The following is a 13,410-nucleotide window of genomic DNA, read 5'->3' on the forward strand; positions in this document are numbered from 1 at the left end:
CTGCAGGATATATGACGCACCTTTCTGGTGACACCAGGTGTTGTAAGCGTGCGTGTGGAAAACTCTTATTGAGAATGTTCTTCAAAAAGAATGTCCCTTTCTACACACTAGCTTCGCTGTGAGCAAAGGAAGTGTTCGGTGTCTCGTGTGCGGTTTCATGACGAAAAAAACTAAGCTTTGTTTTTCCGTGCATGTGTCTTTGTACTGGAGAATACACCTGCAGGTTCACACTCCGAACTCACATTTTCATCCTTCTTTATAGGCATGTCTCCATAGAGTGCATTAGAGTGAATGAGAAATAAATAAATAAATAAATATGGGCAAGCGAACTAACCAGTTCTCGTGCGCTAATGTTTTGATCATCCTGCGATATTTATCTTGTCCTTGAATACACGTTTCGTAACGATTACTAGTTCAATGTGAATGCCTAGCAAAACGCGCCAATTACTGCCTGTTCTACTCTGGCAGTAGTAAACAGTCAGTAGGAATTTAGTAATTTGCAGAGACACTTAGTAAAAACGCTAAGGTTACTAAGATCTCAATAAATTTTTCACTTAAAGTGTAGGAGGAAAGTCGTGTTGCCTTTCAGTCAGACCCTGTTAATCGGTATCTCCTTCTGAGCAGAACCGTTTGGTCACGTAGGTCATAAGCGGCGATGCACAAAGTGATAGACAATGGAAGCTTTATGTCAGTCTTCACAGCATGGTTACGCTTCGGGACGTGAACTCGTGGAGAGGTTAGAATGGTCGACGAAGCTGCCGCGCTTGCTTACGAAACAATGTCCATCTTGTAAGGCGTCGCTTCAGTCGTTCTCATGTTCGTTGAACACTTGCAGCACCACTTTATCCTCTAGCAGATCTCTAAGCTCTACGTATAAGGCAACCACGCCTTACGAAGTCGATCTGCGAGTCAGCAGATCGCGCGACCCCTGAAAAGCCGCTGAGAAATCGAAGGCGTGACGTTGTTGGAGACGTCAAAGAGAAACGAAATTCAAAGTTTACTTCCTTGTGTAAACATACTTTGAAAGGGATGTAGAGACGGAGCCACTATATATATATATATATATATATATTGTGCAACTGTGGGTGCAAGACTTCGGAAAACACGGCGAAGAGTACCATGCCCGTCCGAATACGAAGGGAAAACGCTTCCTGGGATTTCGAGGTGCGGTATCAATAAATGAGCAGAAATGTAAGTGCAGAGAAATGCGGAAACGAGCTTGCTTTACCTAAGGTAGAAACGAATAAGTAATGCCGCCATTACCGGCGAAGATCGATGTTTGCGAGAGCAGCGCGCATGCGCGCGCCTAACGCAGCGCCACGTAGTGAGCTGTCCGGAAACATCCTGCCGCTGTTTTCTTACTCCGTGTAAATATATCTGCAAAGGCTTGTGTAAACAGGAAAGTCCCAAAGTTGTTATTTACTGCATTTCTATTTTTTCTTGTCTCATCTTTTTTTTTTTCTATTGTTGCTGAACGGACTGCCTCGCCTGATCTCTTTCGCCTGCTTTCCCGTTAGAGGTCGCTGGGTGTTTGGTTGGCAATCTTTTGGCTCGCCAGTAACGCGGCTCGCTTCTTTAACCCTACTTCAGACGCGTGCGTTATTTACTCGCGTACACAGTAAAATAATTTACACCCTTGATGGTGAGAATTGCGAGTCATAACACCCTCGAAGGGTGTTTTCATTCTAGAAATATCCCATCATCATGACTTCTTGCGAAGCGTAGGGCAGTTCTAGATGTCATAACACCCTTTTACCCACCAAAAGGGTGCACTGACTAAGAATATTGGGGGTGGGTGCAAGGGTGTTTTTGTTTATTTTTATTACATTCACAAACATACAGTTGTACAAAGAGACAGCGTGTCCCACGGCACTACAAACCAGTGGCGGATCCAGAAGCGGGCCCTCCCCTACCCCAACCCCTTCCCCCCGAGACATGTCGGACTTTCAATGCCGACAAAACGCCTGAAGAGGGTTCCCCACCGTTTCACTGTCTGTTTTGATGAGCCATTTTAGATATGTCCTGCGAAAAACCTGTTGCTGAAGCACTGCTATTATGTCATAGTGGGCTAGGTGGCACACAGTTCTCAAATCTCGTCACGCACAAATTCCGCGGAATCCAAAAGCGCGCACATACTTTTTTAGCATTGAATATTTAACCAAAAAGAAAAATGTTCAAAACGTTTTCAGCAAGGCAGAACAAGTGCAGCTCTTGCTTGTGGGACGCCAGCAATCCAGCAAAATGAATAGGCCACGTGACAGCATGCAGCTGGACGCGCCACAATTGCTCCAAAGCAATGCGGTCGTCTAGGTTTCTTTCAAGCACAACGAAACAGGCAGAAAAGGGGGCGACGAACCATACTCGGACAAAAGATACGCCGATTCGGGAAGATTTGACCCCACCTGAGATTCTTTCGCGGAATCAATAACCCCAATTCGTTCTGCTTCTCTGACGTTTAAAAACAAGGTAGCTTCGTAGGCAAACTTGAGCCTTCTCACCCACCACAATGCTTTGATCAAGCAGCCTCTACAGAAAGAGCCGTGCAAAACGCTCATGGCTTCGCGTCTGCGTCAATTTACCAAGCTGGCTGTACAAAAAGAAACTATTAAGATTGTAGTTGTATAGGAAAGGAAAGTTCTACTGGCTTACAAACAGCTGCCAGAACAGAGTGCTGAAAAAGAAAGGGAGGGAAATGCGAGAAAGTAAAGAGAACCAACGTACAATTTGCGATGCATACAGTATTTGCCACACCGACTAACAGCGCTATTTTCTCAAATATTTCCCCTCCCAAATTGGAGACAGTATTATTGCCTGCATGGATAGGACATTAAGCCAATCATTATAGATAGAATGAGATTCCAGAAATTGGCGGGCCATTTGCAGACCCATCTTTGTTCACGGAACAGTGGCGAGGCATTTTTCAAGTGTGCGCGCGATTGCCCACCTGCAAAGTACGTTCGAGATGTCTTGGCATATGCAGACCTGCGCGAGACTCGCCCGTCTCCCCTCGCGAGACGGGTAGGACAGGTGCACATGCTGAATACGGGAAATACTTTGTAGAATGAAATTGAACTCTGTCAAAACACCAGAGCTCTGGATGACAGGTTACAGTGTGCACAGAGGCGTTCTGCTAGATTTTAAAGCGAAGCTTTCTATGCCTCCTCCCTTATAATTTCCAATTCTGCTGCTGCTGCTGTCACTGCCTTGCCAGCCGCGGCGGTGGGTGGTTTTAGAGCGTGCATAATGTACATGAGAGGGACTCGGGGAAGGCGTGTGCGAGCCCTTTTAGCGAGAACTTTGTGGGCATCGCTACAATACTCTCTGGACCCCTTTGGCCGTCATAATGCCCACTGAAACACCCTGGTCATCGACACAATGCCATCTGGAAGACTAACGACGAGACAAGAGAATGTTTAAAGCCAACACCCAGACGAACTGGGTAAATAATGCCACTTTTCGCCGTGGCAGCTCGCATACATGGGATGATCGCCGGAGAAGGTAAGGGCGCTGTCGCCGTGGTCGCCCTTTTGTGCCCCGTGTCCCCTCCAGCGCTAGTCACTTCAGCATGGAATACCAACTAGCCCGGTCTCATATTCTACAAACACAAAGCATGCTTCGTTTGGGGTCTCCTCAATAAAAGGAGCACTACTACTAAATATGGCAACAGTTGCGGGCAAACAGTAATAATTTTACTTCAAGGTATGAAAGGGCACGTTTCTGCTATTTCTAAAAAGTAAGCACCGCGCAGTTTTGTGCACGTGGATCACTGACTCAGGGCATGCAGAGACGCAAAGCCGCACTAAAGCACCGCAGCGTCAAGACGACAACACGCAAACGGCTGTTCGGCAAATCAACGCTTCAGCCCCGATGCGATGCGCTCGTGTAAGGGAATCAGAGCGTTAACTTTCACGTAAGCTACGAAAAATGGCGTGCAACAGCGCCTCGAGCAAGCACGTCTTTCTGTATTATAACATTCAACATCACATCACGACTGTGGTAGGCCGTCAACATCATCGCCAAATATCGTCAGTGAACGCAAATAGAACAGCACGCTGCGCTTATGTCGATTCCCACAGTGCGTGGGATTTGCCTCTGTTGTTTATAATAATAATAATAATAATAATAATAATAATAATAATAATAATAATAATAATAATAATAATAATAATAATAATAATAATTGCTTAGAGGTAGCGTAAAATAAATAGCCTCGAAAGTAATATACACACGTAGTTTAAAAGAATATATGTATTTATGCCTTGAAAACGAAACCGAAATTGAAATAACTTCCACCGACGGGTGTCGCCGCGATCGCTGCTGAGTCTCGCGGCGGGCCGCCGGGTGCACATGTGTGTGTTCTCCGTGACAGTCTTGAAGTTGTGAGTAATTAGATTGTTTTTCGCTACGTTTAGGTTGCACCACCTCGTTGTTTTCGTGTACTTTTGTGCTCATCGACGCGAAGGGAGCATCCGGACTGAAGGCGACGCGATTATGCGTGAGAAAGAAAGGCAGTAGCGGCCTACAACATCGGTGTTTCTTTGTGACAGTGTGTTTACTATGCCAGCGCCTCCTCTAGAAAGGCGCTGACTATGCCTACGACGGCCGTCATTCGTGGCCAACGAGAAAACATCTTCCAATCGGCCTGACCAGTGATGAAGTGGACTTTTTTTTTCGGCGGAATCCATCGTCAACATCGTCCATCCACTACGTAAACGAAATGGCGTGCCCAGAGTATACATCGTGACAGCGCTCCGCCTTCAAACCGAGGGCCTTTTGCAAGGCGCATGGACGGCTCATATAAAAGGTACGTACGTGGTCACATTCAGCGTCGCGTTTTTATGGTGCGTCATTGTGGTAGTAATTTTCGCGTAATTTCTTTAAAGGACAGCACAAGGTGTGTTGGATGCGAGTGTAGTATGTGTACTTCAGGCGGAGCCTACGGGCACCGAACGTGAAAAAGAAATGAAAATATATCGGATGTTTCATTGTTCGTGTGTCCTCAACTAATTGTGACAGCACATTGAGTTGTAGAGAATTAAGTACTGCTACGCGTCAGTATACGGCGCAGGCAGGTAAATAATACTTTGGTTTGGCTAATTCATTCTGTTGCTAAAGATGGGCGCATACTTATACCGGTGTCACACGGCCACTTTCGATCACGATTGAGCCTGTTCCGGATCGAAATTTTCGACCGCGATTGGCTCCCGTCCGCAGATTCAGCAAGGAAGCCAAACGTGACCAGAAATTCGATCCCAGTCAGGATCGATCGCGGCCAAAAGTGTGCAGTGTGACAACCGTATTAAATGTCGCTTGTGTACTTGCACTCGTTTTGTTTTTATATTTTGTCCCAGGTCACGTGGTAGGTAATGACGCAGGTAGCTTGCAATGCTTGTGCTTTCATCGCTAGAACTAATACAAAAGAACCACAACCATCCCGGCTATGTGGTTATCCTTCGTTTTCAGTTGTACTCGTTTGTTCTAGAAGCTTTCGTGCCGTTGCGGATGAACGCGTGGTTGCGCTATTTGTTTATGAATTTATCTTTGTGTAAATAAGTACATCGAGCCTAATCATTTTTTTCTCGACCTTGAACTCGTTTTTTGATTTCACGCACGCATGCTTATTACTACTACTATTTGTTTTCTTGTTGTACGACTGAACCCTGCCTAAGGCGTCCTGTCAGTGGTCGACAGTATTTCTGAAATGAACTGCACTGAACATCCTACGGCTATTCTACGTTTCACTACCTTATTCTAATGTCTAGTTATAAAGCGTATGGTTATTGTAACTATTCTTGGCTTGTATATATGTATGTATTAAGCTGGTAAATGCTTGTGTTTGCAGGTTTGAGAGGTTCTTTTATTAAGTGGTCAATCTCGGGTGGTATTAATGGTGAGTTGTTTTCTTGTGCCCATGCAGTTAGTCAGCATGAAGCAATTGCATGGGAACCGGCCGATTGTCTTGGGCCTACACATTGCTCAAAAGACAGTGAAGGTGTCTGAGCCGACAGGTATACTTTTTTCATCACAATTGGCCTACATATTTTTTCCACTGGAGCATGAAGACCTCTCCCAGTGAGCTCCAATTACCTCTGTCTTGCGCTAGCTGATTCAAAGTGAAGCCTGCAAATTTCCCGACTTCATCATTCAGTCTAATTCTCTACCGTCCTTGACTACCCTTCTCTTCCCTTGGCATCAGCTCTGTAACTCGAATGTGCCACCGGTTATCTGCCCTATGCATTACATGGTTGAAGAAGGCACTTAGGCTAGTTGGTGCTCATTGCAGATTTGAGACATCAATATCTAGCGTGAAAAAGACGACAACATGAAGAAGCACATAAGACAGAACTCGAGACTTCAACTGAAATTTTTGCTGCACAGAAACATGGGATGCACAGAATGTCGACTGTTGGAAACCACAGGAGCTATCGGAACAAATTGATGAACAGGTTAATTTCACATACGAACACTCTTGGTAAGAGCCAAGGACGGCTGCTCACACACCTGTTCCCCACTTTCTTTATGCAAAGTGGTTCGTATATTTCCCTATGAACCTGCTTCTGGAGCTGCCTGAGCGCACGATTGCTTTGAAACTGCTCGGTGCATGAGCATGTATGGCGATAATTGGCCAGGTGGCCACTAGCCACTAAGGCACTGAAAGCAGCCCTGTGTTCCCTCAAGTCAAGCAGGTTGGTGTTTAAAAGACTGCTTCGGGGAACCAAGATAGGGCAGCTGTCAGTGGCTGGTGGCCATCTGGCCAATCATTGCTGTAGGTGCTCATGCACTGAGCAGTTTCAAAGTGCTCATCTGCCCATGCGGCTCTAGAGGCAGGTCGACATGAAAATATTCGAAGCACTTTGCATCAAAAAGTGGGTGATAGGTGTGTAAGCACCCCTTCCCTGGCTCTCACTGAAAAGAGTGTTTGTATCTCGAAATGAACCTATCCATCAATTTGCTCCGATACCTCCTTTGTCAGACAGGGAAAGGGAGAGATGAATGTTGCTTCCATCCGTCGAAGTAACATCCCCTGGATCCTATGTTTCTGTGTAGCCAAAATTTCAGTTGAAGCCTAGAGCTCTGTCGTGTGTGCTTCTAGCTGTCGTCCGTTGTTTTTTTCGCGCTAGTTAACGATGTCTCAAGTCTGCACTACATGGCCTGACCAGCTCCCTTCTTTACTCGTTATGTCAGCTAGGATATCAGCACCTTCGTCTGCTTTCTGAACCACGCTGCTCTCTTCCTGTTTCTGCTGCCATCAGGATGGGAGTGGACATGACAAATAAAACTGAGTGTCATTTAGACAGAGGAGCAGTGAGACTTCCTGTGCTTTACCTTTTGTTGTTGTACATAAATGTTGAAATTGCACCAACACATCTTTTTCCACCTTGTGATTTTCCCATAGCTGTGACAAATGAATATATAGGCTTTAAGAAACTAGAAATGCAGTTTGCCTAAGAAAAACAATACTTTTGCACTTAAAGGTAATGTGTATGATGCTCTAACTCCTTTGATGCATGTGCCTTGAGAGGTGTTGATGTTATTCTTCATTTCTTTCAGTAAGCTTTACTTGATGGGCATGACTTTTTATAAAGAAATAAGTTCTGAAGAAACCATAATAACTGACAGGCAGAATTGTCGAGGTTGAGAGCCAAGTTTCCTTTCATGACATTTTTTTCAGGCTGTACTAGTTGACCCATGATGTTCAACAGTGCGGACTTGTACAAAGGACGTCGAAAGTGGCGAGAAATGGAGACAAATGCTATCACCTCATTCTCCATCCTTTGTCGAGTTCACATTGTCGAACGTCATTGACCAATACCAACTAGCCCGTTTGCGTACCTGTACTAGTTGAGCCATTTCTACTATGGTACTGTAAACCGAACGTGATAAATTCAAGACTGGTGCCTTTTCTATCTTTCTACAAGTGTTTCATATAATAGTTTAAGGCATTATGGTTGATGTCATATTTTGACACCACCATAACCTCATAAAATATCTTCATGCATGCGAAAGGTGCCTCTTGTACAAGTTGCATGCTGGCCTGATATGGAGAACAAACCTGGCAGGAGGTAGAGCACATGCTGTATTGTAAACAAGACGCACGATTGCATTTACTTGGCAGTTATCGCAATGTTTTCTGATATTTACCTGCAGGAACATTAGTTATCTCAGCTGCTAAGGGCACTGGTAAAGATATATCACTAGACACTGGGAGCAGAAAGAAAATCTGATTTTGCAGTACTATTGAAGTCATGCAACATTATGTCTAACCAAACTGGCAGGGATGCTAGCTGTTAAAAAGAAAGGGCTGATTTCAAGAAAATTTCGCATTCCTAAATGTGTAAGTGAAATGCTCTATGCTTATAAGCTACAAAAGATTTCCAGGATAATCATGCTAGTTACACTGGCCATTTGCTAATTCAGTAAGGTTCACTGAAGCTTGTTTTAAAATTCAGTGTCTTTATACAGGGTGATGATTTTAAGTTTTTTGGAATTTTTAAGTATAACCTGTTGCATATAGCATAATTCTAGTCCTTGAGCAGGAATATTCAAACAGGCAGACATATCTTGCACGAGAAATCGAAACACATGTTCAACTAATTAACGAAAATCTATTAATTAGCTTTTCAATTAATTACTTCATGGCACATATAAACAAAAAGAAAGTGGCTTAACCGAGGGGCCGATGTTTATTAATCTTATCCTAAGAAGCCAGCAAACACTAACACCAAGGACAACTTAGGGTAAATTACTTGTGATTAGTAAATGAAATAAAGAAATTGTAAATTACTGAAAATGAAAGTGGATGAAAAAACAACTTGCCACAGGTGGGGAACGAACCCACGTCTTCGCATTACGCGTGCGATGCTTTACCAATTGAACTACAACAGGTGCCTTTTCCCCATCCACTTTCTTCGGTATTTATGTTTCCTAGTTGAACTCTAGGAGTGTTTGCCAGTGCCACCACATATATGAAGCACATATTGTAATTTACGAATCATAGCCAGTGAGATTACAAGATGCATCCACTCTGGAATTGATTTCCAGAATGACGCCAGTTTGGAGATATGTACCATCAAACTTGCCGTAAAAATGCACTGTTGTTCCACTTACTTTTTTAACAAAATGTGCTTTTATGCACTGATGCACAAAAGTAACTGGAACACCCTTGTGTAGTGTTCTTTATCAGGGAATTATTCCTAAACTGGTGTCATCCTGGAAGTTCAAGTGCACACGTCTTCCAAGCTCACTGGCTACAATTCGTAAATTGCAATATGTGCAGTAAAATAATTAGTGACAAAGTGAATAGTGAATTATTTTTAATTAGTCGGACATGTGTTTCGATTTCTTATGCTAGTGATGTCCACCTCTTCAATTAATCTAGCTCAAGGACAAGAATTATGCCATCTGCCACAGGAAATTTTTAAAAATTCCATAAAACTTAAAAATGATCACCCTGTACAATGCCACTACAGTGCTAAACAGCCAGCAGCCTAATCATCACATTTAAGAATGCCGTAACAACACTGACAAGTGCACTAAAGTTTTCTGCGCTTCACAGATGAAAGATGTTGGCCATTAGAATGTTTGATCTTAGTGTAACTCACAATCATATAACCAGCAAGATCAAGTGAAAGCAGATGACAAACTTCATACATGAAAGGCTTTAACTGTGCTTTGATTAAAATAGCTAAACTTCTGTTAAGCATGATGCATTCACTGTGTTGTTCCAGTTCAAAGCATCTAAATGATCAGATGCTAAAAAGTTCTTGCTTGGAAGATCTTTAGTGAAAACCTCTGTAATAAAAATACCAGCAGGATTATGTGCTTGCTTAGTGGAGATGTCTAAGATGATGTTAAAAAGTGTAGGTAGGGCTTCTAGTAGAGATGCCAAATAGTTCTGAGAGAGGGGTTGTTACCAGCCACTGTGTAGGTCATAGATTAAGAAAAAAAATAAAGGTCAGCTTAGTGATGCTTAGTACAGTGATGCTTGCATTGTTTGTGATAGTGAGTATAGTGATGCTTGCATTGTTTGCCTGGGAAATCTGAAGAACAGCATCGTTTGTGTCTCTTGTTAAAGGAGCAAGCTTCTGTGAAAATGCTGATTTCTACTCCCATAAATAATGTATATTCCTGAGGAGGCAGGCAAAACAACAATGCCATGTGTTATACTAACCGATGAACGTAAGGTCATTGTTTAGGCACGTAAACCTTGCGAATTTGTTTTTGCATTGTGGCCACCACCTCCTGTGAAATAATGGTTGGCATTTACACTATTGGTTTTGGGAACAAGGCATTAATGTCAAAGTCCCTCTTGATGGTTGCCCTGCAATGCATAGCGAAGCATATGGCTGCACCTTATTTTCAATATAACTTGCTTGTAGGGAAAAGTTGCAGTGAGATGATGTGGCTTCTCATTGTAAACTTATTGCATAAGAAAGGATTGATATATTTGTAAGCAATTTATTGGACTCAACACGAGCATCTTTATTTGTGCACATTCCAAATTGTAGTTTTGGGTCAGATGTCACACACAAAAACAAACTGCCCAGCGTTATTGCTGTAATATGAGGGCGGTTAAGGAAATAATGTCTCCAAACACACTACTTTGCCAGGAGTACTGCAAACATTTTGGCTCTTTATCATTAATGCACTGATGTTTATGCTATAGAATGTCACTTGCCCCATCTTCCTATCTCTTCGCGTTCCAAAGTAATCGATCAATGCATGGCATCCAGTGATGTCCACTTGAAACAGCGGGCTGTAATTGAATTTCTCACTGCGGAAGGTTCTACGCCCTTCAACATTCATTGCCATCTGAAAGCAGTTTACGGGGATGCCTGTGTTGAAGTCAGCATTGTGCGGAGGTGGGAAAGGACTGTGAAACATCAAAATCCAGCCGCATCAAACGTCCAGGATCAGCACCGAACTGGACTGCCTGCAATGGCTTCTGATGAGGATCATCAACATCAGGCAGACGAGTTGAATGGGGTCAATCGCAGGATCAAGCAACACCAGATTGCAAAAATACTCGCCATTTCCATTGGTTCAGTGAACCAGATAATTAAGAAACTCCTGGGTTACAAGAAGATTTTAACTTGTTGGCTATTCTTGAACTTTTTCATGTCAGTCTTCAGTTGCCGTGGCACCCAACAAACGCAAGTCTTCTTGTAACGCAGGTCTTTAATGATGTGGTTCACTGAGCCAATGGAAATGGCGAGTGTTGTTGCAATCTGGTGTTGCTTGATCCTGCGATTGCCCTGAGTCAACTTATCTGCCTGATGTTCATGACCCTCATCAGAAGCCATTGTGGGCCGTCTATTTCGGTGCTGATCCTGGAGATTTGATGCGGCAGGATTTTGGTCTTTCACAGTCCTTGCCCACCTCTGCACAGTGCTGACGTCAACACAGGCATCCCCGTAAACTGCAGTCAGATGGCGATGAATGTTGATATGCGCACAACCTTCCGCAGTCAGAAATTCAATTACAGCCTGCTGTTTCAACTGGACTTCACCACTGGATGCCATGAATTGCTCGATTACTCTGGAACGAGAAGAGATAGGATGGTGAGGCGACATTCGATAGCATAAACATAAGCGCATCAATGATAAAGAGTTCAAAATGTTTGCAGTAATATTGGCAAAGTAGTGGGCTTGGAGGCAGTAATTTCTGAATTGCCCTCATATAATTGTGTAGCCTCTCTCTCCTACATTCATGATGTGGCAGAATAAATGCCTTATTCTTTCGAAATAACGATTTCTTGGAAGTAAGCACCACCTGTGCTTGTTTTCTTTATCCTGGTCTTCATGTGATCTTGAAATATTTAAGTGAATGATGCAAGGAAGCGCTGCTTGTCATGTTTCGTGTACTTTTCCTGACATTAAATTGCAACAAATCATTTTGCAGGTAGAAAACAAGCAGATGGCTACAGCGATCAATGAAGAAATGGCTTCATCTATGATGGCTCGCCTTAGGACATTGGAATGGAGCTACACAAAGGCATCACCAGCCTCGCCTGTGCCCTGGAACATTGGTTTGAATAAGACTGTTCTTCAGTGTAGAACGACCACAAGACTTGTCACCACATACAAGGCGTAGTGCAAGCTCTAAATATTGTACAGGTGGCTAGAATAAATGACCCTCCATGCAGTCACTCTTCCTGTATCTGTGGTAAATGGATTATTTCACGCAGAACACTCACACATGATTATGTGTTTTCTTCAAAGTTGCTATGCCATGCATTTGGAAACACATTACCTATTGTATGCACACCGTACATAACATTTCTGTGTGCTAGCCTGACTGTAGACTTACGAAACAAACAATGAAGTGCATGTGTACGCGCTTCAACATGCCGTACTTCAACACCCTTATAGCAAGGGCTATTATATTGCTCATTACACCCGATAGGTGAAGGGGTAATATATTCCTGATCACACCCTTACACCCCATGGGTCGAAGGGTAATATGTTGTTCAAAACACCCTCAAGGGATAGGGTGTTATTGGAATATAGAATAACCATCATAAGGGTGTAATTGCCTATAAAACCCAGCTTTTTCTAGGGTGCTAGGGGGTTAGTTATAGACACTCAAAAAAACCCTTAGGGGTGTAAATTATTTTACAGTGTACTGGAAGCCGCTTCCGGTTCGCTGTCCAAAGCCCACTGGGCCCATAGCTTGCGGTGTGTAAGCAGTCATTGGAATTTATGGCGACGCTATAAATCAAACGTCATCATTAATGCCTAGAAACGGCACGAGGCAAGAGAGAGTAAAATGATACAGCGGAAATGCAGCACGGACTTGGTCATATCGCCGGTTAAGCGAAGTGCGCTCTGAGGAAGCAGTACACTGTAAGCAAAAATTAGCCGAGATGGGAGTTTTATCGGCTTATCAGCCCCAATACCTCCCATGCCCCAAGCATTTACTCCGTCATAGCGGAGTGAAGACGGCACATGTCTTCATTATACTCCGATAGGTTAGGAACGGAGTATAAAAACGACATGACACGATTATACTCCGCACGGAGTTTCAGGTCACGTGGTTGGAAACTCCCCACGGAGTAAATAGCGACGTGCGTGCGTGTGTCAGCGCGCGTCCGTGTGAACCTTGTGAAGCTCCAGTGCCTTCGTTGGTTATTTCATGTGATCATTTGCCGAGAGAACGTATCATCAGTGCACCGAGTAGCTGCAACGACCGATTAGTGTTTTGTGTGAACGTGTCAAGGTTATTTGCACTCGCTGCTCAAACGCGCTGGACGTCTTCCCTGGGTTGTACGCTTGAAAATCCGCGATAATATTTTCGGTGTCCGAGAAAACGCCAATGCGACAAGATGTCGTGCGCCTGTGCAAGGCATGTTTTGGCTGTGTACAGCCGCTCAGTCTACGAGATCGCGCCGTTTGTACATTGAACGCAAAA

General features: G+C 43.7%; 1 long non-coding RNA gene across 1 annotated transcript; it reads left to right on the plus strand.

Annotated features, from left to right (window-relative positions):
* The first annotated feature begins 4,097 nt into the window (after nt 1–4,097).
* On the plus strand, nt 4,098–12,148 carry LOC126521902 (uncharacterized). Its single transcript, XR_007597318.3, has 3 exons — nt 4,098–4,804; nt 5,918–6,008; nt 11,902–12,148. It is a non-coding gene; the product is annotated as an uncharacterized lncRNA (long non-coding RNA).
* The last annotated feature ends 1,262 nt before the right edge of the window (nt 12,149–13,410 follow it).

Source organism: Dermacentor andersoni, chromosome 6 (assembly GCF_023375885.2).
Source record: "Dermacentor andersoni chromosome 6, qqDerAnde1_hic_scaffold, whole genome shotgun sequence".
Classification (NCBI taxonomy): domain Eukaryota; kingdom Metazoa; phylum Arthropoda; class Arachnida; order Ixodida; family Ixodidae; genus Dermacentor; species Dermacentor andersoni.